The 23,856-nt window shown below is 43.9% G+C and overlaps 1 protein-coding gene across 1 annotated transcript in view; it reads left to right on the forward strand.

Annotated features, from left to right (window-relative positions):
• The first annotated feature begins 14,548 nt into the window (after positions 1-14,548).
• Positions 14,549-23,856, forward strand: part of RNF145 (ring finger protein 145) — a 56,813-nt gene continuing 47,505 nt past the window's right edge. Inside the window, exon 1 of the mRNA XM_077824527.1 lies at positions 14,549-14,726. The gene's annotated coding sequence lies outside the window, so the exon portion shown is untranslated. The remainder of the gene's footprint in view (positions 14,727-23,856) is intronic.

Genomic DNA, 23,856 nt, shown 5'->3' on the forward strand with positions numbered 1-23,856 from the left:
GCAGCAGGGGTAGAGGGTGTCTAGGTGCCAGGGATGTTGTGTGTGTGTTGGGAGCTGTATCTACTTGGGGAAGCTGCCTTGGCTGTTGGGGAAGGGGAGGTTCTATATTTGTTGGCTGGGAGTTGTGGCAATGAGAAGGGTAGCAGGTAGCTCAACAACTGGCTGGTCATTAACTCAACATTTCAGGCTGGCAGAAGCAGGCTTTCATTTGTATACATGGAAAAACCCACACGCCTTAATAAATTCACTCTAAATTAGTAGCAAACGGTATTCTGTACTTGAAGGTCTGTTTACTAGATGCCCTACCCTGTTCCAGTGTGTTTCAGCTTGCTGTTTTCATAGAATTGGAAAGATAATTGTCAGCTGCAGGCAGTAAACGTGGCCTGGAATTAAATTGTTACCTGCCTATCTTATCATGGGTATTTCTGGATTCTTATCTGTAGTTAGCCAAGTTCATTAGGTATAGTATAGGGCAGGCTCTGTGAGACAAGCACTTACATGGCTAGCAAGAACATCCAGAGTTACATCAGAGGTGTAGAAGAGATATAAACCCTCCGGGCATAAGTCACCCTCTAGTTGGCAGTGTTTATGAAGAAACTTTCCATGTAAGAAGGTTGTTCCATAATTACCTGTTGTACAGTTTCTTATAAACTTCCTCTGAGGAAATTGGTGAGACCAGATACTGGATTGGATCAACTGCTGGTCTGATCCAATGTGATCATTTCTGTGTTCTTGTGACTGGGACAACCAAAGTTTGGTGAGACATCAGTGTATGAACAGTTATGAAACCAGGAGTGACAAACACTTTCCAGCTTCTTTAGGGATCCCTACCTGCCCTCAGAAATTCCAATTTAATGGGGGAAAGATAGAGGTGGTAGCTGAAGAGCAAAAACACCTAGTCCTCCTAAATGAATCCCAGGACAAATACCTGAACTTGTCTAAACCAATATGCACAAACACGTAGTTAAATTGTTCATTTATTAGGTTTACAGAATTCTGCCTTCACTCTCCTGTTTCCTACATTAATCCCCTCCTTTTTGTCCCTGTTCTCTCCAATTTCACATCCTCTCTGCTGTCCTTCCACTTACTGCTTCTCCAGAATCTTCTTTGCACTAGGCAATGTTTGAAAAATGTTCCACCACTGCTAACTCCCATTTATTGTCGACAGCATTTTGGATTTCACTAGAGTTTTCAGCATGTCATCTAACCCTGCTGGGATCATGTCTAAGGCCTTGAATACACTCAAAGTGCACTGATTTAACTAAACTGTTGTCTAAATCAATTCAGTAGAACACTATTGAATGGACACTCATAAATCAGTTTTAAGAGTAGCTAATATAAATTTAACTTAATTCAATATGTTAGCAGATTAAGCTACATTTTAAATGGTATTAACATGAGAGGGTTGTACCAAGTTAACTAAATAGATTTAGAAATGATTCAACTAAATTGATGTAATTGCTATGTGTAGTCAAGGCTTAATTGGCAAGAGGCTGAATTCTGCATTGACAACTGAAACCCAGTCTACACTAGGGCTCCCAACACTTCTAGCACCAGTTCTTTTGATTAGGCCCCAGTTAAGCTACATGCCTACAGTGGCTCTTGGTTCAGCTCACTGCATGAGACCCATTTAACACAGCATTACAGCCACCCTACAAGAGAAGATTTCCACAATGTGAGGCTCTGTTGCTGGCTACAGAAGTTCTTCAGCCACACTAGCATAGAAGTCTGAGGGCAGGTCTACACTTAGAAAAGCTGCAGCAACGCAACTGTAGCATGTTAGTAAAGATACTACCACATTGACAGAACTTCTCCCATCAGGGTAGTTAATGCACCTCCGTGAAAGGCGGTAGCTTTGTCGGCAGGAGAAGCTCGCCTGTCAACACAGTGCTATCTGTGCTAGAGGTTAGATTTTTTCATCCCCCTGAGTGATACCAATGTAAGTTTGTAGTGTAGAGCTGGCCATACTCTTTGGCCATACACCTAAAAGTTAGGTGAACCTAGCTACACCCCCTGAGAGACATTAGTTAAGCTGACCTAAGCCCTGTTGTAGACACTGCTTCCGTCAACCTACCTGCTGTAAAGGATTGGATTTACAACAGAAAAAACCCTTCTGTAGCTGTAGCAAGTGTCTATGCTACAGTGGCATAGCAGCAGCGCTGGTGTATACGTACCCTTTATTAGATGAGTGTTCATTTACTACTCTGTCAATATCTCTGGTTTTGGTAGGCTACTGAAAAGAAGTAATCCATAAATGTAGTTTTAAAAAAGCAGCACATACAAATAGAAGTCACCTTTCAATGTTCACGGAGCGTCAGGGAGATGAATAACCAATTCACAATCTTGTACCACTGCACGTTTATTTATGACAACATCGGAAAGTAATTTCTAACGGTGATCATGAGGCTCTGTTTATAGCTAGGAAAGTTTTATCTTTTTGCGGTATATTTTTTATTAAGGTATATGAAGAGGGGAAACTAACTTTTTAAAATAGAATCATTTAAATAGCTTGCCTAGTATGATTGACTTAAGAGGAGGTGGCGCTTTCTCTCTGTTGACACTTATTTTCACTCTCAGTGGATCAGGTTGTCTTTTCCAGTGAAAAAACATAGAGCTGGCATTTAGGGAGCAGGAAAACTGCCAGGTTCCTCTCATTTCTGTTTCCCTAGATTATTGTTGGCACTTATGGAGCAGATTGTGGGTTTGGTCTGAAGCCCAATGGATCCTCTGAAATCCATGCGGATTCCAGGAAATCTGTTGGAGGCAGAGGGCCACGCACTGAGAGGTTCTGTGCCTTTACATAGCTTCCAACTCCTGTTCTCTTGTGCATCTTCTTCTCATCATCATCCCAATAGATCAGGGGTGGGCAAACTACGGCCCATAGGCCGGATCTGGCCCCTCAGGGCTTTGGATTCGGCCCGCGGGATTGCCGGCCCCGTGGCGCCACGGGCCCCCTGCCGCTCCCAAAAGCGGCTGGCACCATGTCCCTGTGGTGTGGTGGGGGTGGGGCAGAGAGCTCTGTGCACTGCCCTTGCCTGTGGGTACCTCTCCCGAAGCTCCCATTGGCCAGGAACAGGGAACTGGGACTGCAGGGATGAGGTGCAGGCCGCTTCCCGGAGTGGCGCGGGGCCAGGGAGCCTGCCCTGTCCCTGGTGCGTGCCGCTGCCACCCTGGAGCCGCTCCAGGTAGGCGGTGCTGGGCCGGAGCTTGAATCCCTCCTGCACCCCATACCCCAACTCCCTGCCTTGAGCCCCCTGCTGCATCTCAACCCCCTGCCGCACTCCTCCTGCACCCCTGTCCTGAGCCCCCTCCCGCACTCCTCACCCCTTCCTGCACCACTGCCCTGAGCCCCCTCATGCACCCCAATCCCTTTCCCTGAGCCCCCTCGTACACCTTGTATGCCTCCTCTGCCCCAACCTCTTGCCCTGAGCTCCTTCCTGCACACCGCACCCTCTCCCACACCCAGCACTCCCTCCTGCACCCCAACCCCCTGCCCCAGCCGTACATTCATGGCCCTGCAAGCAATTTCCCCACCCAGATGTGGCCCTCGGGCCAAAAAAGTTTGCCCACCCCTGCAATAGACCCTTTAAATGGAGGTTCCTCAGTGCCTAGGGATCTTGACTCAGCAGTTAGTACCACCCAAGGCTATTACAACTTCTCAGCTGATTCCCATCAGGCTTGGTGTCTCACTGCACCAACTCTGCAGAGGCTACCCCTCCCCTCAAGGATCTCCTGAGTAATCACTGCGGATGGACATCATTTGAAAGGGTTTTATTTGTTTGTTTGCTGATGGCAGAAGTACTGCAGAGAAAGGAAAAATAACCTCTGCACAGAGATGATGTCCTGTAACATGGGGGTTTCCTGTTTTATGGAAGTTAGGGAATAATCGTTCAGCAGCAAACAGCCTGATTTCTTACATGTGAAAACTCGAGTAGAAGTTGTAAAAAGTCTTAATTTGATACTTTTGGGCCTCACTAAATAAACTATATGTGATGGAGGAGTTTACAAAAATATGTAATTTTAAGAGACACTGAGAAGCAGCAGATAATGAGCTTTTTCCCCAAAATGGCAGTTACACCTTTAAAATGCATCTCACATACTGTTTGTTGTGTCTATCTCAGACAAGAAGACATTTTCCTAGAAATCATATTTTCCTTTTATGACATGCATTTGTCCTCTGTTGACGTGTCCCTCTATGGGGGAGCTTCCAGACTTGTACATAGCAATTAACAAAGTCGTATTTTGCGATTAAAACGTTCTGCTACATAGGAACACTACCCTCCCCCATACTCCTACAAGGCTGGTTCCCATTTCCTCTCTCTTCAAAGATGTTGAGTAGGAAAATGTCACGTAGTTTGGTAGTTTCCCTGTCTCTGAAATCTTTGATGGTTCTTACAAGTCTAAGAGAAAAATAATGAAGTAAAAAAGTAAGTAAGCTTTCTTATTTGGTCTGGGGAATGAAGCTGAAGAGAAGAGGTCATTTTAGGCCTCAATGTTTATACTGCATACTTTGTTCCTGGGATATGATGCACAAATTATTTTTATTATTGGTATTGTGATAATGACAAGAAGCCCCAGCCAGGGAGCAGGACCCCATTGTGCTAGGCACAATACAAGCATTTAACTAATAATTGCAACACCCCTGTGGTGTAGATCATTTCCTAGCTGGGGAAACTGAGGCACGCAGACCCAAATTCAATACTGGCATAAGTGGATGCAATTCTAAATTTGGTCCAGAGTGGGTTAAGTGACTTGTCTAAGCCCACACAGAATTAAAGTCTGGGAGCTGGTGGTACCTAGTTTCATGTTAAATCTAGACAGCACAGTCTCTTCTGTGTAGTTAAAGGGTAAGTCTTGTGGACAGTGCTCCCTGGGTACAGAATGGGGTAACTGTAACTGCAGGAAATCAAGAACAAAAATACATGGAAATGTTAAAAGCAAGCCTTCCCTCCTGCCTCTCCTCATGTCCTCTCTGTCCTGGTATGCTCCAGAATGAAATAAAAGAGGTGGTGGCACATCAAACCGATGCGCACTGGCTCCATTCCAGCAGCTCATGTTCCTGGCAGGCACTGCTGAGCATCTTGCAAAATGTGTTCCTGTGCATACGTGCAGAAGCCAAGTGGTTGACTTCCTAAAGTGTGATGCATATTGCATATTAGAGAGCAGGATCAAACTCTTAGAGCAGCCGCAGTACGTAGCTCTATTTGGGAAATGGAACAAAAGGATCCTTTAAAATGGCCGTTAAAAATAGAAAACAGTTAGTATGGAAGTCTCAGACAGAAAGCTGCCTTCAGGAATGCTCTATTAAGGAAAAATTCTAGATTGTGAAGAGTGAATGAGTTAGAAAGCAAAAGTAACAACATTGCAAGCCTGAGGTGTTGAGCATCTGCCATTCTTACTGACTGCAATGGGTGCTGGAGCAGGGCCTTAATGTGGTATGGATTATAGATGGGCCGACTGTCCAGAATTTTAGGCTTTGCAAGCCCCTCACTGTTTTTTGGTTTGGAAAAATCATCTGAATCGGTGACATTCCCCCACCCTCCCTCTAACTTAAACACATGCCAGGAAAAAAAATGTAAAGGGGAGTCTGTGTTCTCAGGGACAGAAGAACCCCTACATTCAGTGCACCAGTGGGTGTTTTGTGGGTGTTATTTTTTAAATCAAGTTTTATTAATCTTGGTCTCCCATTTCAGCCTTTTTTGCACAGTTTCATGTTTGTCTTTCCTTTTGCTCCACACCCTGCTCCCTTTTTCATAGTCTCTCAGAAGGGGTAGGTGACTCCAATAGCATCTGAGTACATGGTAAACATTAAAACCTATAGTATCTGAATAGGTTCAAAGTTTTGCAAAATGAGTTTGTTCATACCAAGTGTAGCTTTTATTCAGGCCTGCACTGCTTGTCATGACCAGTGATTGTCAATGTAATGTAACAGGCAGCATGATCTTCTAGTGAATTTTGTGCCCAGTCATGACATTTAGGAACTCCTGAATTTGTATGATGGCTCTGATCTGAGTCACTGTGTAGCTTTAGGCAAGTCACTTAGGGTTAAATTTCCAAGTGTTCACTAATTTGGGGTGTATCTGTTGTAAGGGGACCATTTGGAGAGACAGTGGTGTCTCAAGTTTAAACTGAAACACTCAGTATTAGTGGACACTTGAAAATATAAGCCTTCCCTAGTCTGTATCTCAGCTTCCCCATCTATAAAATCGAGTTTACAGTACTTATATAGCTACTTCACCGGAGTGTTGTGAGGATTGTTTAATATCGGTGTTGATACATGCTGTAATTACTAGAGGGTGGCATAATATGTATGATCTGATTCATCACTTCCTGAATCTGAACATTGGCTTTCTTCCACTCTTGGACCCAATTTTATTTATTTCTGTTGTTGTTATGTTCTAGGTTACCTGGAGTTGGAGAAGGATGTTGGGCGCCTTAGTAAGATAGATAATTGTGGTACTTTTGCTTGCAGAGAAAATATTCATTCATCACTTTACCTGCACCTCCAGCTCTCTCTTCTACCTGATGTTTTAGAGCTTCTCAATACAGAGACTAGCACATTACTACTTAGGCAGTGGTAAACGCTGTATATTTTGGGACTATAGATTTTTCTTGGGTCCGCGTCGTTCATTATTATGATAATGATAAAATCTTGATTTCTTTCTTGCTGATTTTTGGTCTTTCCTGTATGATTCTCAATGATGATGTGAGAAACGGTATCTTGGAAAGTTTGGAAGTAGAGATGGGGGAGAGATGGACTGACAGGGCCAGGAGACTGGGAACAGGAAGATGGGAGGGGAAGAATTGGGAGCCTGAGGGGAGAGGAGGAAGACAGATTAAGAGTTTAGGGGGGTTGTGGGAGGGTTCTGGGAGCCAGGGGGAGACAGTCTGGAGATGACTAGTCAAGGACACTTGGAATTGGGGGAAGACAGATCAAATGAGGAGCTTAGGGTGGGGGGGAATATGGGGCAGCTGGGCAAGAAGACTGGGAGCCTGTGCGGGAAATGACAGATCAGATGTGGAGACTGACTCAAGGTGGAAACTAAGACTGGCAGGGCAATGAGACTAGAACTGGGATGAAGTCTAGGGCTGGGTAGGCAAGGAGAATGGGATGAGGAGGCAGGGGTGGGGAACATAGGACTGGTTGAAGGGAATGGGTCAGAAGGGGTCATACTTGGGGACAATAGTCAGAGGTGACTGTGCCCACTAGAGAACACTCCCTTCCAAAGCCTGGAATGGAACCCAAGATTCCTGAGTCTTCTCATTCTTCTGTCAGCAAATAGCTGTGAAACCCACTGGCAAAGGATGCTTCTTATCCCACTCTAGTGGCTGGTCAACAGAGAGGGTGACAACCTACCACTGCCATGAGTTACTCTGTTAGAAGAACTGGCAGAGGTCTGTGCTGTGGATCCAAAGGACACAGTGCTGACAGCCAAGTGGGAGTCAGTATGATTCCACATAATGGAATTTCTGTTTATTCAGTTTTCTCCTTTAAAAAACCTTGGAAATTGCACACTAAAAAGTATGTTTCAAAAAATGAGATGATCACGTACTATTTTTCCACAGGACCCTTGCCTCATTCACAGGAAGAACCTTCTCTGGCATTGTGTAGTAAAGGAATATGTCTGTAGGACTGCTGCTTCATTTGTTGCAGAAGTTCAAAGGTGTGTAATACATGATGCAGGGGATTACGGGAAGAGAAAAGGTGGTCTCATGTAGGCAGTTGAATGCTGCTCTGGAGAATTGGATTCTATACGTTCCTCTCCTAGAGTTCCGATGTGATGCGCTTAAACCATACTTTTCATAGGTGGTCACTAATTGTGCGTTCCTAATTGCTGGGTGCCAGATATGAGACCTGTCTGGCATGAGGTCAGATCTGCAGAAGTGCTGAGCGCTCACAACTGTGACTGAAGTCCATGGAAGCTGTGCTTCCATTGGGAATTCAGCACCTAAATATCTCTGAGGATTTGGATCTAGGTGACTCAGATTGGGAACCCAGAGTTAGTGGATACTTTTGACCTTACTCTCTCTGTGCCTCAGCTCCCCACCTGTAAATAGCACCCTCTCACCTTACAGGGGAGTTGTGAAGATAATTAATTAGTGTAAACACTTAGATACCATAGTGATGAGCACCATAGAAAAGACCATGAGGAAATCCATAATTCTTTGTACAGAGCCAAGTTTGAATAGTGTGCAGTAAATAAGTCCTGGTGCCACACACACAACAATGAGAATAAAAAAAAATACTGATAGCTGCTGCTCCTCGTTAAGTGAGCACCGTGAATCCTGTGCTCTGAATGAGGCAGGGGTCCTGTGCGGGAAAAATAGTATGTGATCATGTAACTAAAGACTGTCCTAATGCATGAGCAAAATCGGACATTTCCTAACTTTTCAGTGCCCGACTTTGCAACTTTAATAATGTTCTTTTGACACAGTTTGTGTGTATAATCATTACACTTCATTATGTCACTGTACCTAATACATACAAAGATTAACTTTTATTTGTGTGTGTGTAAGTAAATTAACATAAATGTTTCTTGCAATAATTGCATGGAAAACACTAAAATACAAAGTCTCCAATCATTTTCCATCTTGGACATACATTGCATTTTCATCCAGGCCAGTGTTTCTGCTGTCCTTGAAATCCCCTTGTGACGTTATTGACTTAAGCTGGGACTGTACAGATCATTATTGCAACCAAAGTCCTGTAGTGGCACCAAATCTTGTATAAAGGGGGGTCAAATAAGGTGTCTAAGACAAGGTTATGATTATACTGTCTATATGTGTGTATTATTTTTGTAGTTAAAGTTATGAATATTGCCTCTATACTATCAGTATTTCAAACTTGTGCTATGCTTCTGGGGAACACTCCAGACAAGCTGGTGTCAGCTCTGCCTAGCCTGCTTGATAGCCCATTAAGGACCATCAGCTATACAATTGACCCATTGAGAAAAGGCAGCCTCGCCTTATGACTCAGCAAGGTATGCAGGGACATGCCTATGGACAGAACTCTGAGGTTTTTCCATGCCGTGTGATGGACAGCTTGTCTTTGGGACAAAGAAAAAAAGACCACAGGGCAAGAGAATATAAAAAACTGCTGCAGCTCCTCCACCTTGTCTTCAATCCTGCTTCTGACCTCTGGAGGAACTTTGATACACTGAAGCTTTGAAGGAAGGACTGAATGACCCATCCCAGCTGGAGATGTTCTCCAGAGACTTGATTTGAACCTGCCGTTTATTCTATCACTGCTGCAAGCCTGAACCAAGAACTTTGCCATTACTAATGACAGGTTCCAGCCGTGTTAGTCTGTATTCGCAAAAAGAAAAGGAGTACTTGTGGCATCTTAGAGACTAACCAATTTATTTGAGCATGAGCTTTCGTGTGAGCTACAGCTCACTTCATCGGACGCACCATCCGATGCATCATCCGATGAAGTGAGCTGTAGCTCACGAAAGCTCATGCTCAGATAAATTGGTTAGTCTCTAAGGTGCCACAAGTACTCCTTTTCTTTTTGCCATTACTGTATGTCATTGATTCCATTTAACCAATTCTAGCTCTCATCTCTATCTTTTTCCTTTTATGAATGAACCTTTAGATTTTAGATTCTAAAGGATTGGTAACAGCGTGATTTGTGGGTAAGATCTGATTTGTATATTGACCTGGGTCTGGGGCTTGGTCCTTTGGGATTGAGAGAACCTTTTTTCTTTTACTGGGGTATTGGTTTTCATAACCATTTGTCCCCATAACGAGTGGCACTGGTGGTGATCCTGGGAAACTGGAGTGTCTAAGGGAATTGCTTGTGTGACTTGTGGTTAGCCAGTGAGGTAAAACCAAAGTCTTCTCTGTCTGACTGGTTTCCTTTGCCTTGGTGTGCATAGAAACCCCAGCCTTGGGCTGTAACTGCCCTGCTTTCAGCAGTTTGTCCTGAATTGGCACACTCAGTTGGGTCCCACCAGAACCAGCATCATTACACCCCTCAAAGAAACTTTGTGTCTGATTTGAGGTGTTGGCACATGTCCAGCCACTGTCACCAGCTTCCACATTATCTCTGAGCTATGAGAAGGTCTTTTGAAAGTTTTAATGAGATGCCTCCGTGCAGGCTTTTCTTCGGACTTCAACAGAGCTTTTGTTTCTGATATGTGCCAGCTCTTTTTCTGCTGATTGCTAAAAGTTTGGAATCCAAATTGTTTCCCTGTGTTACTAACGAGATGTAAATGATAACTGAATTCAGAATTCAGAAGTACAATAATGGAGAATCATAAAAGGCCTTTGAAATCACTGACAAGTGAAGCAGAACGATTTTTAAAAATATGACACTGGAGCAATTGCAAAGCCATGTACCTGGTCTACCCATTAGAAGCTTGTGTCTTTCTGAACGAAAACATTTTTCAGAATGAAAAACATGAGAGATGATAGACAAAACAAAAACTGGGATTGGATTCTTATCATTTGCTTGCACACTGAAAGGAAAACTCATAGATTGTTATAATACCCTTATTACATAAATACTTACCAAATAAGAATAGAAACATATAAAAAAAGGAATTTTCAAAACCTTTCCTATAAATGACTGTCACATTATCTGTAACTGTGAGTGATGTGATGGTTCTCTCTGTGTAAGATGCCATTTTCATGCTTCCCAGCAGGAGTACCACTGATTATATGGAGTAGGACTCACAGGTGCTGATACTGCACCATTAAAGCCAATGGGAGCTTTGCCATTGATTTCAATGAATGTAGTCTGAATCCGACAGAAACAGAAGTTACTTGTATGTAGACTCTACATTGTAGAGAAAGAAGATAGGGGAATTTTCAAATGGTCATCTTTGAGTGTTTTGAAGAAGGTTTGGGGCACTCAGACCAGGGGAATTTTCAAAGAATGGACAGAGCTTGTTCTTTGAATATCTGTTCTCAGTAGCACTGGATGGCTTCAGATCTAACGCTACACCTCTGTAGAATCTGTGCCTCTGTGGGAAGTCCTCCAGTCCTCATGTAAGGTTTCAGAGTAACAGCCATGTTAGTCTGTATTCGCAAAAAGAAAAGGAGTACTTGTGGCACCTTAGACCAATTTATTTGAGCATAAGCTTTCGTGAGCTACAGCTGACTTCATCGGATGCATACTGTGGAAAGTGTAGAAGATCTTTTTATATACACACAAAGCATGAAAAAATACCTCCTCCCACCCCACTCTCCTGCTGGTAATAGCTTATCTAAAGTGATCACTCTCCTTACAATGTGTATGATAATCAAGTTGGGCCATTTCCAGCACAAATCCAGGTTTTCTCACCCCACCACCACCACCACCATACACACAAACCCACTCTCCTGCTGGTAATAGCTTATCTAAAGTGACCACTCTCCTTACAATGTGTATGATAATCAAGGTGGGCCATTTTCAGCACAAATCCAGGGTTTAACAAGGACGTCTGAAGGGGGGGGGGTAGGAAAAAACAAAGGGAAATAGGTTACCTTGCATAATAACTTAGCCACTCCCAGTCTCTATTCAAGCCTAAGTTAATTGTATCAAATTTGCAAATGAATTCCAATTCAACAGTTTCTCGCTGGAGTCTGGATTTGAAGTTTTTCTGTTGTAATATCGCAACTTTCATGTCTGTAATCGCGTGACCAGAGAGATTGAAGTGTTCTCCGACTGGTTTATGAATGTTATAATTCTTGACATCTGATTTGTGTCCATTTATTCTTTTACGTAGAGACTGTCCAGTTTGACCAATGTACATGGCAGAGGGGCATTGCTGGCACATGATGGCATATATCACACTGGTGGGTGTGCAGGTGAACGAGCCTCTGATAGTGTGGCTGATGTTATTAGGCCCTGTGATGGTGTCCCCTGAATAGATATGTGGGCACAGTTGGCAACGGGCTTTGTTGCAAGAATAGGTTCCTGGGTTAGTGGTTCTGTTGTGTGGTATGTGGTTGCTGGTGAGTATTTGCTTCAGGTTGGGGGGCTGTCTGTAGGCAAGGACCCTTGTAAGTTAGACATGGGAGGAAAAACTTACGTTGGATAGTCCATCCCCTGGACACAACAAGATTTTTGCCTTCTGAATAGTTTTAGTGCTTTTGTGCTGCTTAATTTGAAATGCTTCGAACAATGGAGCTTTACAATTAATAAACCATAAGGACAAATTCATTACTCAGACTTGGCTGTAACTCTTGCTTTACCACACACAACACACATTTAGACCCCAGTTCTGCAGCCCTTACTCATATGAGTATTCCTATGGAACTATTTACAGTAGTAAGGGCTATGGGACTGGGTCTTTAAACAATACTTCCTGCCGTTCAGGGCTGTGGTATGAGAGAACTGACTGTGACACAAAATATTCTCTCCAGCTGAAAAAGATGACAAAGCATCACAACAAAAGGTCAATTATCTCCTAGCAGGTCCTGCAACAAAGGCACTATTGAAATTAAAGTACACTATTGAAGAAGATTTTGTAAGTTTTTGCAGTGTTGCAGCCATTTTGGTCCCAGGATCTGATAGAGACAGAGTAGGTGAGATAAGCTCGAAAGCTTGTTCAGTTGGTCCCATAAAAGATACTGCATCACTTACCTGTCTCTTATAGTAAGTTTTAATATTTTTAATTGCTAAATCATTGTGTGCTTTACAACAGGGTTTCACTGAATTTCATTTTTAAAACATAAATGTAGAGGTGTCTATAGAAAAATCCATCCAGAGACTATATCCCTGAATTTTACCAGATGTTGAGGGCTGATTTTCTGATTTATAGCATAGCCTGTTATATCTTTCAAATCTGAAACAGGCAGAACTGAGACTTGGCCAAGAGTCGTTAGCATTTAAAAAAATAATCTTTCATCATAATTTAAACCAAGCCTCTGACTTTAGTGACATTTTTGGAGAAGAGGAATGGTAACAAACTTGTTTTAGGGCTTCAGTTACGTAGCTGCCGACATTTTAAATATATACTAGACACATCTTTCAAGTCTCTTACTGTAGTTAGAGGGAGACTCCCTTATTTGGAATTGATCACAAAGCATTTTTCAGTCTTTCCCTCTTGCAAGAATTTTGCTTTGTCTTCTGGTTGAGACATGAAGCAGATGTTGTGTGCTCTCTTATAGTTATTGAAGAGGTTGTCGCACTTTTGAAAAAGATGTGTTAGGTCTTGTGTCTTGACCAAATTCCCCCTTGGATAACTGGATTCTTTTCAGAGGTTAGATTTTGCTATGAGGGGAGCTAGAGGAAAAAATCCCAAACCCAATTGTCTGTCCCTAATTCCCACTGTAATTTCCCTCAACTGCAATATTCTTCACTTCCTGTCCTAAATCGTAGCTATTTGTTGCTAAACCGCAGCTGTGATCCAGCTCAGGGGTGGCTGCATTTCAGTGTTTGGTAAGGTGATCGCCATACAGCCCTTACCTACCTATCCAGAGAGCTGCAATGCTCAGTCCGGTACTATTTGGCAAGCGCGGGACAATCCGCAGACATGTGAAGCGTTGAGACATCCCCCCCCACACACACACACGTACGAGTCTCGCTGGAGACAGAGCCCGGAGCAGTGAGTCTGTAACCAGAAAACAACACTAAGGAGAGAAACGAAGAGGGGGGCTCGCGAGGGCGGCAGCTTGCAGGCCCGGGGCCAAGTGCCCCAGAAGGGGAAATGCACTGTGCACCTGGGGGGGAGGGAGGGGTGTGACGAAGCTCGGGGCAGCTGCAGACACCAAGATTTGGGGGGGCTGTATACATAGGGGGAGCTTCGTGCACCGATGTGCCGGGGGGTGCACAGATGGGGGGACAGGGGGAGCCTCGTGCACAGATGTGCTGGGGGGGTGCACACATGGGGGGGCATGCAGGAGGAGCCTCGTGCACCGATGTGTCGTGGGGGGTGCATGCAGGGGGAGCCTCGTGCACTGATGTGCCTGCGGTGCACACATGGGGGGTGTACCTAAGGGGAGCCTCGTGCACAGATGTGCTGGGGGGATGCACACATGGGGGGGGTGCACGCAGCGGAAGCCTCGTGCACTGATGTGCCGTGGAGGGTGCATGCAGGAGGGGACAGGGGGTGCCTCGTGCACAGATGTGCTGGGGGGATGCACACGTGGGGGGTGCACGCAGGGGGTGCCTCGTGCACTGATGTGCCGTGGGGGGTGCATGCAGGGGGGGAGAGGGGGTGCCTCGTGCACAGATGTGCCGGGGGGGTGCACACATGGGGGGGTGCACGCAGGGGGTGGCAGGAGGTGCCTCGTGCACCGATGTGCCGGGGGGGTGCACACATGGGGGGTGCACGCAGGGGGAGCCTCGTGCGCCCATATGCCGGGGGGGTGCACACATGGGGGACAGGGGGAGCCTCGTGCACCGGCGGCCCGGGCCGGGGAGGAGCTGGAGGCGCCGCGCTCCGAGCCGCGCACCGCCCGGCGGAGGGGGGGGGGGGCTGCCCGGACCGACGCGCCCCCCGCGCGGGCCCAGTGGCGGCGCTGCTGCGGGGGGGCGGGGCGGCGCCGGGAGCGGTACTTTGTCTCCGCGCGGCCCGCGCATGCGCCGCCCGCTGGCGGGGCGGGGCCTGGAGCCGGGGCCGGGCGCAGCGGGGCCTGGAGCTCGCTCGGGGCGCCGGGAGCCGCGCGGGGAGGATGGTGCCGGCGGGAGACGCTCTGCCGCCGCCGCCCCCGCTGAGCCAGCGCAGGCCGGGCACCGAGCCGCGGCTCTGACTGAGACCCGCCCGCCCGGGGAGGAGCCACCCTCGCCGGCCCAGGTAACTGGCCGCCCTCCGGGGGCCCCTTGAGCCCCCGCTCGCTTCACAGATACCCCCGGTTCCCCCCTCCCCCAACCGGCCCCCCCCCCGAATCCCCCCCGAGGGGGCCCCTGAGGCCCCCCCCCCCGCGTCCCCTCGAGGGGCCCCGTGAGCCCCCCCCACTCTCTCCACAAATACCTCCGTCCCCCTCCCCGCCCGACTCCCCAAATTCCCCGCGGCCCCAAGGGTCCCCCGAGCCTCTGCCCCCCTTCCGCATTCCCCCGTGAGCCTCCCAAGCAGCCTTCCCCCCGATTAGCCCCCCCATCCCCAGGCCCCCCCTCCGAGGGCCCCCTGGAAACCCCCCCCCACTCTCTCTCTCAACAAATGCCCCTTGAGGGGCCCCCCGATCCCCCCTCCCCGACCCCGAATCCTCCGCCGTCTCCGCGAATCCTCCCCTTGGGTGGGGGGGGCTGAATCCTTCGCCCCCCGTCCCCTCCCCCGATACCCCTACTCCACCCCAGTTCTCCTCCTCCGCTGGGCCTCTGGGTCTGGCTCGTGTGGCCCCCCCGCCCCGCCCCGCCCCGGCCGCGGGGAAGGGCGGCGGGGGGAATTCCCCGGCCGGCGGGTCCCGGTTTGCAGCGAGCCGTGCCGGGGTTACTGGAGTTCAGGCGCCGCTGAGCTCAGCGCGGCCCGAGCGGAGGATGCGGGGGGCTCTGCAGCAGCAGCAGCAGCAAAGATTAACGGGACATCTCGCATTGCAGTCCGGGGCGAACAGGAAATAGGGCCCTGGCTGGAAAGGCACTGGGATGGGGAGGGGGCGGCGGAATTGGGTTTACAAACAGAGAGCTGGGCTGTTGATGCGGCGCTTGACTCGAGCCCAGAGGATGAGCCGGTGCTGCAGTCGTGACCGAGGTTTATGGCTCAGTGGTAGAGGCTGCGGTGCTCTGGTTCCCTGTGTCTCTGTTTACATGCTGGTCTTGCAGCCCTCGGAGAAGGGGACAGGACTGTAAAGAGCGCTAACGCTTTCTTGAGGGCAGACACTGCAAGTTTTTATGTGTGAGAAACAGCCCCTACAGCAGACTTTGTGAAATTCAGGTAAGGAAGTGAGAAGGGGAGAGGCCCGGTTATTTTAAAAGCCTGTGATGATGGTTATGTAAGAGGCATTCTCTTTCTCCGTCTGGTTAACTTTCTCTGCCTTTATCGCTGATGTCACTTTAGTTGTTTCTTCAAGATCTTCCTTCTCTCTTTACAATAAGGCTTGTGACGTGGTTTTGTATCTTGAATTTTAGTGTACGATGGAGTATGGTGCCATGTGTTATGTGCCTTTGACGTATGGACTGTTATCAGAATGATGCCTCCCTTTCAGATATAACAGCACTTTGCAAGGGGGAAGAAGAGTATGCGTAAGAATAAGATGCTGTGGGGGGGGACGTTTTTCAAGTTTTAAAAAAAAATTAGCACACAAAGCAAAATTGGTTTTGCCTACAAAAAGGAACTGTTTTGATTGTCCATTAACTAGAAGACTTCTGGAAGACCTTTGAGACACAACTCTTAAGTGGTTTGTTTGCATGTGATATTTTAATTGAAAATATTTTTTACTTAGGCTTTAAAAAACAAAAATTAGGTGGTGCTGTGGTCCCTTCAATGTGTGTGTGAACTCTCTTCTGTAGTTTTAGTACAAAAATTTTCTCTACCAATTCATCTTCTGGACTACTATGCTTTGATTTTTTGGATTAAATCTGGTTAGACTGCAGTACATTTTTTAAATGTAATGTATCCTCTAGGTTTCAAACTGAAAAAAACAGGAAACCATTCTGGTTTTTGTTTGATCACACTGATGTGTAGTTTAGTAAAAAAACAAAGCTTTCATTAGAAATTCATTTTTTTCTCTTCTGTAAGACACTGCAGATATTAAATCATCACAATCCATTATTGTGGCTGTCCATGCCAACTATTTTAAATGATCAGCTATCTGTGAAGGAGAGAAACTGCAGCTATGCCTTGGTTTTAGTCAGCCTACTACTATTCATTGCAAGATGTTAGGATTAACATTTTCCTGTTCCGAAGACATGTAGGAAGCTTTGTTTTAATCCCTAAATTCATTAATATTGTTGCATGATGTAATGAGGAATTGGTGGTCTTTGAGAGAGATTTTATGTAGCAGGATTGTAACCATTTTACAATACAGAACAATGGATGTTCTTCCTGGGTCCAAAATATAGTGGGCCGATGTTTATCTTGCTTACACCAGTTTCATGCTGTTGTAAATCCATTGAAGTTACTATTAATTCAGACTGTGTTTGAGCAGACACCAGGGACCTTTGTTGAAGCTGATGGAAATAGATTACTGCCTCAGTTCTTAGCAGTTTAACTCTGTGGGATAGATTTTAAGAAAAAAATGCACATAAAGCCAATAAAACAGTAAATGGATTGGTATGTGTCTTTGAAATTTGTCATCTGCCTTATGCTTGGTATTGGCTTCTTTAAAAAAAAAAAATCTCCATGCTGTTTACTAGACTGGAGATGAAGACTCATTGCTGTTGGTTCCCTTTTATGGAGACTGTAGGTAATTTCTATTTCAATCCACTAGAACACAGTTTTATATTTAATTTTAAATTTGTGCTTTTTTGGACCCAAGTACTACATAGAATGTCATTTTAACTATAAGTGAATATACCTTTTTTAACATGTATGTTTGTGGTTATAAAAATTAAGCTAATGGGAATTATATGTTCTAGATACACTGTAAATACTCTCCACATGCCATAGCTGCAGTCATTAAACACTGTGACATATCAGTATCACTTGCATTTACTTTTGTAAGATTCATTTTGCTTTTGGATAAGGGTGATCTGCCTAAGTCACTCCCTTATGAAATTGTTTTTTTTAACTTTTGTCTTAGGCCCTGATTCTGCAAAGTCTTACCTGCTTAACTTTACATACATCCCCCTGAAGTAAACAGCTTCTTGCATTTTGTAAAATTAAGCATGCATATAATTTTTTGCAGGATATAGGGTTCTTAGATTGTAGTATAATTGAATTCTGGATGTTTTTCACCTTAAGAAAGATGTTTTACAGCCCTCTGAAACGTCCTACAGTACATCATCCCGGTATATTCTTGTGAAAGTTTTAATGTGTTCGCATCTTGAGTTTCCATGTTTTTTAATTTTTTTTTCCTAATGGCAGCAGCCTTTCATTCTTCTTTGCTATCATGTAAATCTAGTTGTAGGGAAAAATGCAAGACTGTTTGACAGTCCTGGAGACTGAAGCTTCCTAAATGCCCACGGTGCTTCAATGTTGAGCTAGAGGAATCCTCTCTAAAGCCCTGTCCACGCTACATCATCTAACTGATTGTGTAACCAATTACTGTCATGGCTAAATGTTGCTTGTGTCCGCATACAAGTACCTAAAAGTAGGTTAGTAACAATGGTTAGTATCACCCTCTTACATAGTTGTGGTTCCTATAACAAGTTCAGCACACTGTTTCTTTGCAGGGTGTACAGGATATCCTCAGTGGGCCCACTTACTCAGTTTGGCTGGTAGTTAGACAAGACATCCAATATTGCATTATCCCATATACTTCTGTCCTTGCTCTACAAGCATGTGCTCTGGGCACTCTTGTCCCCTGCAGAGGCACTATAGGGTAGCTGCCCAGATTTTCCTAGAATACACTGATACAAACATAGTTAGGTGGACTCACAAATACAGTTGTGATGGCAAAAAAGCTGCTTTGTAAGCACAAACTGATTGGCTAAGGTGACCAAGCCTCTGGCTGGTTAGAAGATGTAGAGTTGGACAGGATCTAAGGGTGTTTCAGTCTCCATGTCAATTCGCTCTTTGGCATTTCTGCTGAAATGTTCACATAGAGATGCAATTTGTTATGGTATTGTTAAAGATGTGCTCTCCTGTCTTCAAAGAATTGGACTGAAACCACCAACTAATTTCACACAGTTCACAAAACAGGCAGCCACTCTTACTTTATCTGGATTTGAACTGGTGATATATAAATGAAAGGTTCTGTGTTTCTGTCATTCCCCTGGCTTATTGGGTTCTATGTTGGTTTGTTTACCCCCTTTTCCAACAAACTTTAGCCAGAGTTCAGTCTTCTTGGGAGACAAGTTTTTGTGATTTGGGTGTAAAGAATAGACGAGGCATATCATATTTTACAGTCTGTCTTTAAAGAATACAGCTGCTGTGAAACAATTAGGTGCTTTGGTTGGCACTGTAGGAATATAGAGGATGACACATTCTTTGCCTCTTATTATTTATAACCTAAATCAAATACAGACAATGCATTACAGGCCAAACTGGACCCTGCAAACTTACTCATGGTGCCTCAGATGTATGTGTAGTCCTGTTTTCTTCAGTGGGACTAAGTAAGGTGCTTAAAGTTAGGCACATGTATATGTTTGGCAGGATTGGTGCCTAAATAGATGGGCAGTATCAAAGACATATGTTGCACTCTTTATGTACACACACACAGTGTGTGTGTGTACATACATAACAGTATATGGTAGAAAGAAAAGGAGTACTTGTGACACCTTAGAGACTAACAAATTTATTTGAGCATAAGCTTTCGTGAGCTACAGCTCATTTCATCGGATGCATTCAGTCCACTAGATTGAATGCCTCAATTCATATTTGTCTTCAATTTTGGGTGGGTTATTGGACCCTGAATGTTTTACTTTTCATTTAACAATTCACTTGCTTTTTAGGTGAAAATAGCGACCTCTGTTCACTTGATCTTGTCAGTGCTCTAACCATTCATTTTATTGCACCATGTAGGAAAAAATACGGTGTATGCTCATAACTTCTTGTTCAAATAACAACAAGGCTATGTCTGCTTGCAGTACTGCCTCATTGTAAAACTTTTAGAATTTAAACTCTAAATTCCATCTTGATATGATTTGAAATTGCTGAGCTCCTATAGTAAACCATGAAAACTGCTTTTTAGCGGAAGTGCTGACAAGTCCCTAATTATAGTGTTACGATGCATAATACTAATTTTCCATTTGCAGCTTTAGTATAAGTTATTTGCAAGTCTGCACCATATCCAGCCTCTCTTTGCAAAATATTAGTATGCTGTCATTGTTGGCAGGCCAAGAACATACCCTCATTTAAAAATTACATGCAATTCATACATTTTTACTTCCTTGAGCTGGGGCAGGAAGAAAAGAGTTTAATGAAAGCTCTGGAAACAGAACTGTTCTGCTGGATCATCAGTCCCAAACCCAAAATATTGGACTTCTCTGTGGACTTGTATCAGCACTGGCTTTTTCTGTGTATTTGGCACATAACATTGTCCCTCCATTCTGTCTTGTTCTTGTATATTTCAACTCTATGCCAGTTTACAAGAATCCAACTCTCTGAAGAACTCAGAATTGTTTTATATTTCATATCTCCTGCTCCCAAGAACAGAGCGGACATGCATAACACAGAAGCATTGAGATGTGCGTGCAGGCACTCAGAGCACAGCTGGTGGGTCTAATTTTAGGCTTACCAGCCTTGACATTGAATCTTTTAATAGTCCTTAGTCAAAACAGTCTCTGATGCAGCTAGGTGTTCCATTTTAAATAAACGTTTAACCAAGTTAAACAACTAATCAGGAAAAAGATCTTGGAGTCATCGTGGATAGGTCTCTGAAGATGTCCACACAGTATGCAGCGGCATTCAAAAAAAGGAAACAGGATGTTAGGAATCATTAAAAAATGGATAGAGAATAAGACAGAGAATATCTTATTACCCTTATATAAATCCATGGTACGCCCACATCTTGAATACTGCATACAGATGTGGTCCCCTCATCTCAAAAAAAGATATACTGGCATTAGAAAAGATTCAGAAAAAGACAACTAAAATGATTAGGGGTTTGGAACGGGTCCCATATGAGGAGAGATTAAAGAGGCTAGGACTCTTCAACTTGGAAAAGAGGAGACTAAGGGGGGATGTGATAGAGGTCTATAAAATCATGAGTGGTGTGGAGAAAGTGAATAAGGAAAAATTATTTACTTGTTCCCATAATATAAGAACTAGGGGCCACCAAATTAAATTAATGGGCAGCAGGTTTAAAACAAATAAAAGGAAGTTCTTCTTCACACAGTGCTCGGTCAACCTGTGGAACTTCTTGCTTGAGGAGGTTGTGAAGGCTACGACTATAACAGAGTTTAAAAGAGAACTGCATAAATTCACGGAGGTTAAGTCCATTAATGGCTATTAGCCAGGATGGGTAAGGAATGGTGTCCCTAGCCTCTGTTTGTCAGAGGGTGGAGATGGATGGCAGAAGAGAGATCACTTGATCCTTACCTGTTAGGTTCACTCCCTCTGCGGCACCTGGCATTGGCCACTGTCAGTAGACAGGATACTGGGCTGGATGGACCTTTGGTCTGACCCAGTATGGCAGTTCTTATGTTAAGTTTAGTTCAAAAAAAATCAAAGCTTTGCATAGCAATATTCTTATAAAATAATGTTTGTTTTTTTTCCCCAGTGTAAGTGCAGCCTATGGACCAAATTCTGATCTTACACCCATGCATCCAAAATCAGTAGGGTTTCACAAGTATAAGAGCAGAATTTGGACCTATGTCCCTTTTCAGTTTCTGGCAGATTTCTCTGCAGATTTCTTGCAGATGTTCAAGACATGAGCTTGTGAGGTGCTGAGTGCCTTTTCTGCCCATAGTAGCCAGTGAGAGACTGGAGCACAGAGTGTATTGCAGGTTGGGGCCCTTGGGGAAGGATTTTCAAATACACTAGGAGTTGGACTAACTGCTCTCACTGAAGTCAGTGGTATTTTTTTACCATTGTCTTCAGTGGGAGCAGTTAAGCCAGCACTGAGTGTTTTTGAAAATATTCCACCTTTAGTGTGTTTCTGTAACTACTCACTAAGCATTGTATTTAGGGCTTGTCTACATGAAGAAATTGTATCGGGTTAGCTTAAATGTGCTGAATTAAACCAGCGTGAATTTTGGATATGTGGACTCGTATATTGATGTAAAACTGGTTATATTGATTTAGGTCGTGCCTGTACATTTATTGATGCAAGCTAATGTAAGTCAGATTTAAACCTATGAGTACATGCATGCAGATTGCATTTTTGTGCAGCTTTGTGTGTAGACAAAGCCTTAGAAATAAACCTATTCAGGGGAAAGTGTGAGAGTTTGTCAGTTTTTAATCAAAAGTTTGCTGGTACTGTATTCTTTTCAGCAGTATTTTATCTATTCTGAAATTGGCATGACCTGCACTTGTAATAAATGCACTGGCCGTGTTTTTCAAAATGGTGTGTCTTAAGTTAGGCTCTTAAGTCAACTTTTGGCCACTTAGGGTTTGTCTATTCTACAGCTGAGAGTGAACCTCCCAGCCCAGGTAGACAGACATGTTAAAAACATCTGGATGTTCCAGCTAGACACCTAAGCTAGAACCTAGGATGTAGGGTGGGTTTGAAGTCACATGACTAGCTGGAGCCTCCACAATACAACTATTTTTAGCATGCTCACTCCCAATTTTGAAATGTAGACATACCCTTAAATGACTGGCCTGGTTTTTCAGAAGAGGTGAGCATCCAGCTGCTCATATTGACTTTTTTCTAATCATATAAAGGTTTAATGTTTTTTTGCCCAATCAAAATAATGTATTTTAAGATTTTTGTCACATATCAAGAGTTTAGAATAATGGACTTTGCTCACGTGTAGCACATTGTATTGAAACTTGGCAGCAGTTGCATTAGGCTTTAAAGCTTGCAGATTTCTAGTAGACATAATTTAAAAGGGTATCTCATGAATATTGGATGTTTTGTTATGCAGTCTTGTCTCTTTCACCAACAGAAGCTGGTCTAATAAAATATATTACCTCACCCACCTTGTGTCTCTTGTTATGCAGTGACAAGATTTGCTATGATTTTCCAGTGTAGCCACTTTCTCTAATATATTGCCTACCAGTTGCACCATGTTACAGTTGTCAAAGTTGTTTTTAAAAACTAGGTTTAGAAATTTTACGCTGTACCGTTAAGACACAAATACAGTAGAACCTCAGTTACAAACACCTCTGGAATGGAGGTTGTTCGTAACTCTGAATAAAATGTTATGATTCTTTCAAAAGTTTACAACTGAACATTGACTTAATACAGCTTTGAAACTATTATGCAAAAGACAAATGCTACTTTCCCTTTATATTTTTAGTAGTTTACATTTAACACTGTACTATACTGTATTTGCTTTTTTTGGTCTCTGCTGCCACTGGATTGCGTACTTCCGGTTCCAAATTAGGTGTGTGGTTCACTGGTCAGTTTTGTAACTCTGGTTTCGTAACTCTGAGGTTCTGCTGTACAGCTCACTTAAGCTCCCAAGTATAGGTTTGTGAATTTAGAAGGGAAAAGCAAGCTTGCCCAAATCGTGCCAATTAACTGAGTTATTCATGGCCCCATTTAGCCTGTGTTTGGGAAAGCAGGTAAGTTCTGCTTGAGTTTGTGGTGAGTAAGGAGTACTAAATAGGGCCCTTAAATAAAACTTAATTTTTCTTGTTCTTCGTATGTAGATATTGTGCCATACAGCTGATTGGTCAGATATGGCTCTGGGATATGTAAGAGCTTTTTAATAAAGTCCATGTTGTCAGCCTCATGGGTTTGTTTTTGTTTGTTTGTTTTTAAGCAACAAATAATATGAACTTGTAGCTCAACATGGTTGTCAAGATGTACCTTAACTGCTTTTAAAAAATCTGTAGATAGTTTGGCCCCCATAAGGGCTGGTGAATTTATGTATTTGGAAAAAACAAGACTTGGAAAAAGCTACTTAAAATTCACAGTACCTTTAACTTTTTTTCACATAAGCTCTTAAACTAGATCTATTTATCTTGACACTTTTTCTGAGTATAGGCTTGCAATTTCAAATCAATCTGACTAAAATTTTCTTCTATATATTCAGCCTGCATCCAAAATTGTTTTCTTTAAAATAATATTTTAATACATAAAGCTCTTTTTAATTTATACCACAGCAAAAATATATGTAAATTATTTGCAGGGGTGTTTTGTGCAGTCAGAACAGTGTTTTAGTGGCTTGGGCAGTGGTTTTGCCTATTCATATTTTAGGATGCTTATATTGTTTTGACTGTCTTTTAAATTCTTCTTACATGCTATTGTGTAATGCTTCTTAGAAAGATATTGTGT

The sequence above is a fragment of the Eretmochelys imbricata genome, chromosome 8, assembly GCF_965152235.1.
Source record: "Eretmochelys imbricata isolate rEreImb1 chromosome 8, rEreImb1.hap1, whole genome shotgun sequence".
NCBI lineage: Eukaryota > Metazoa > Chordata > Testudines > Cheloniidae > Eretmochelys > Eretmochelys imbricata.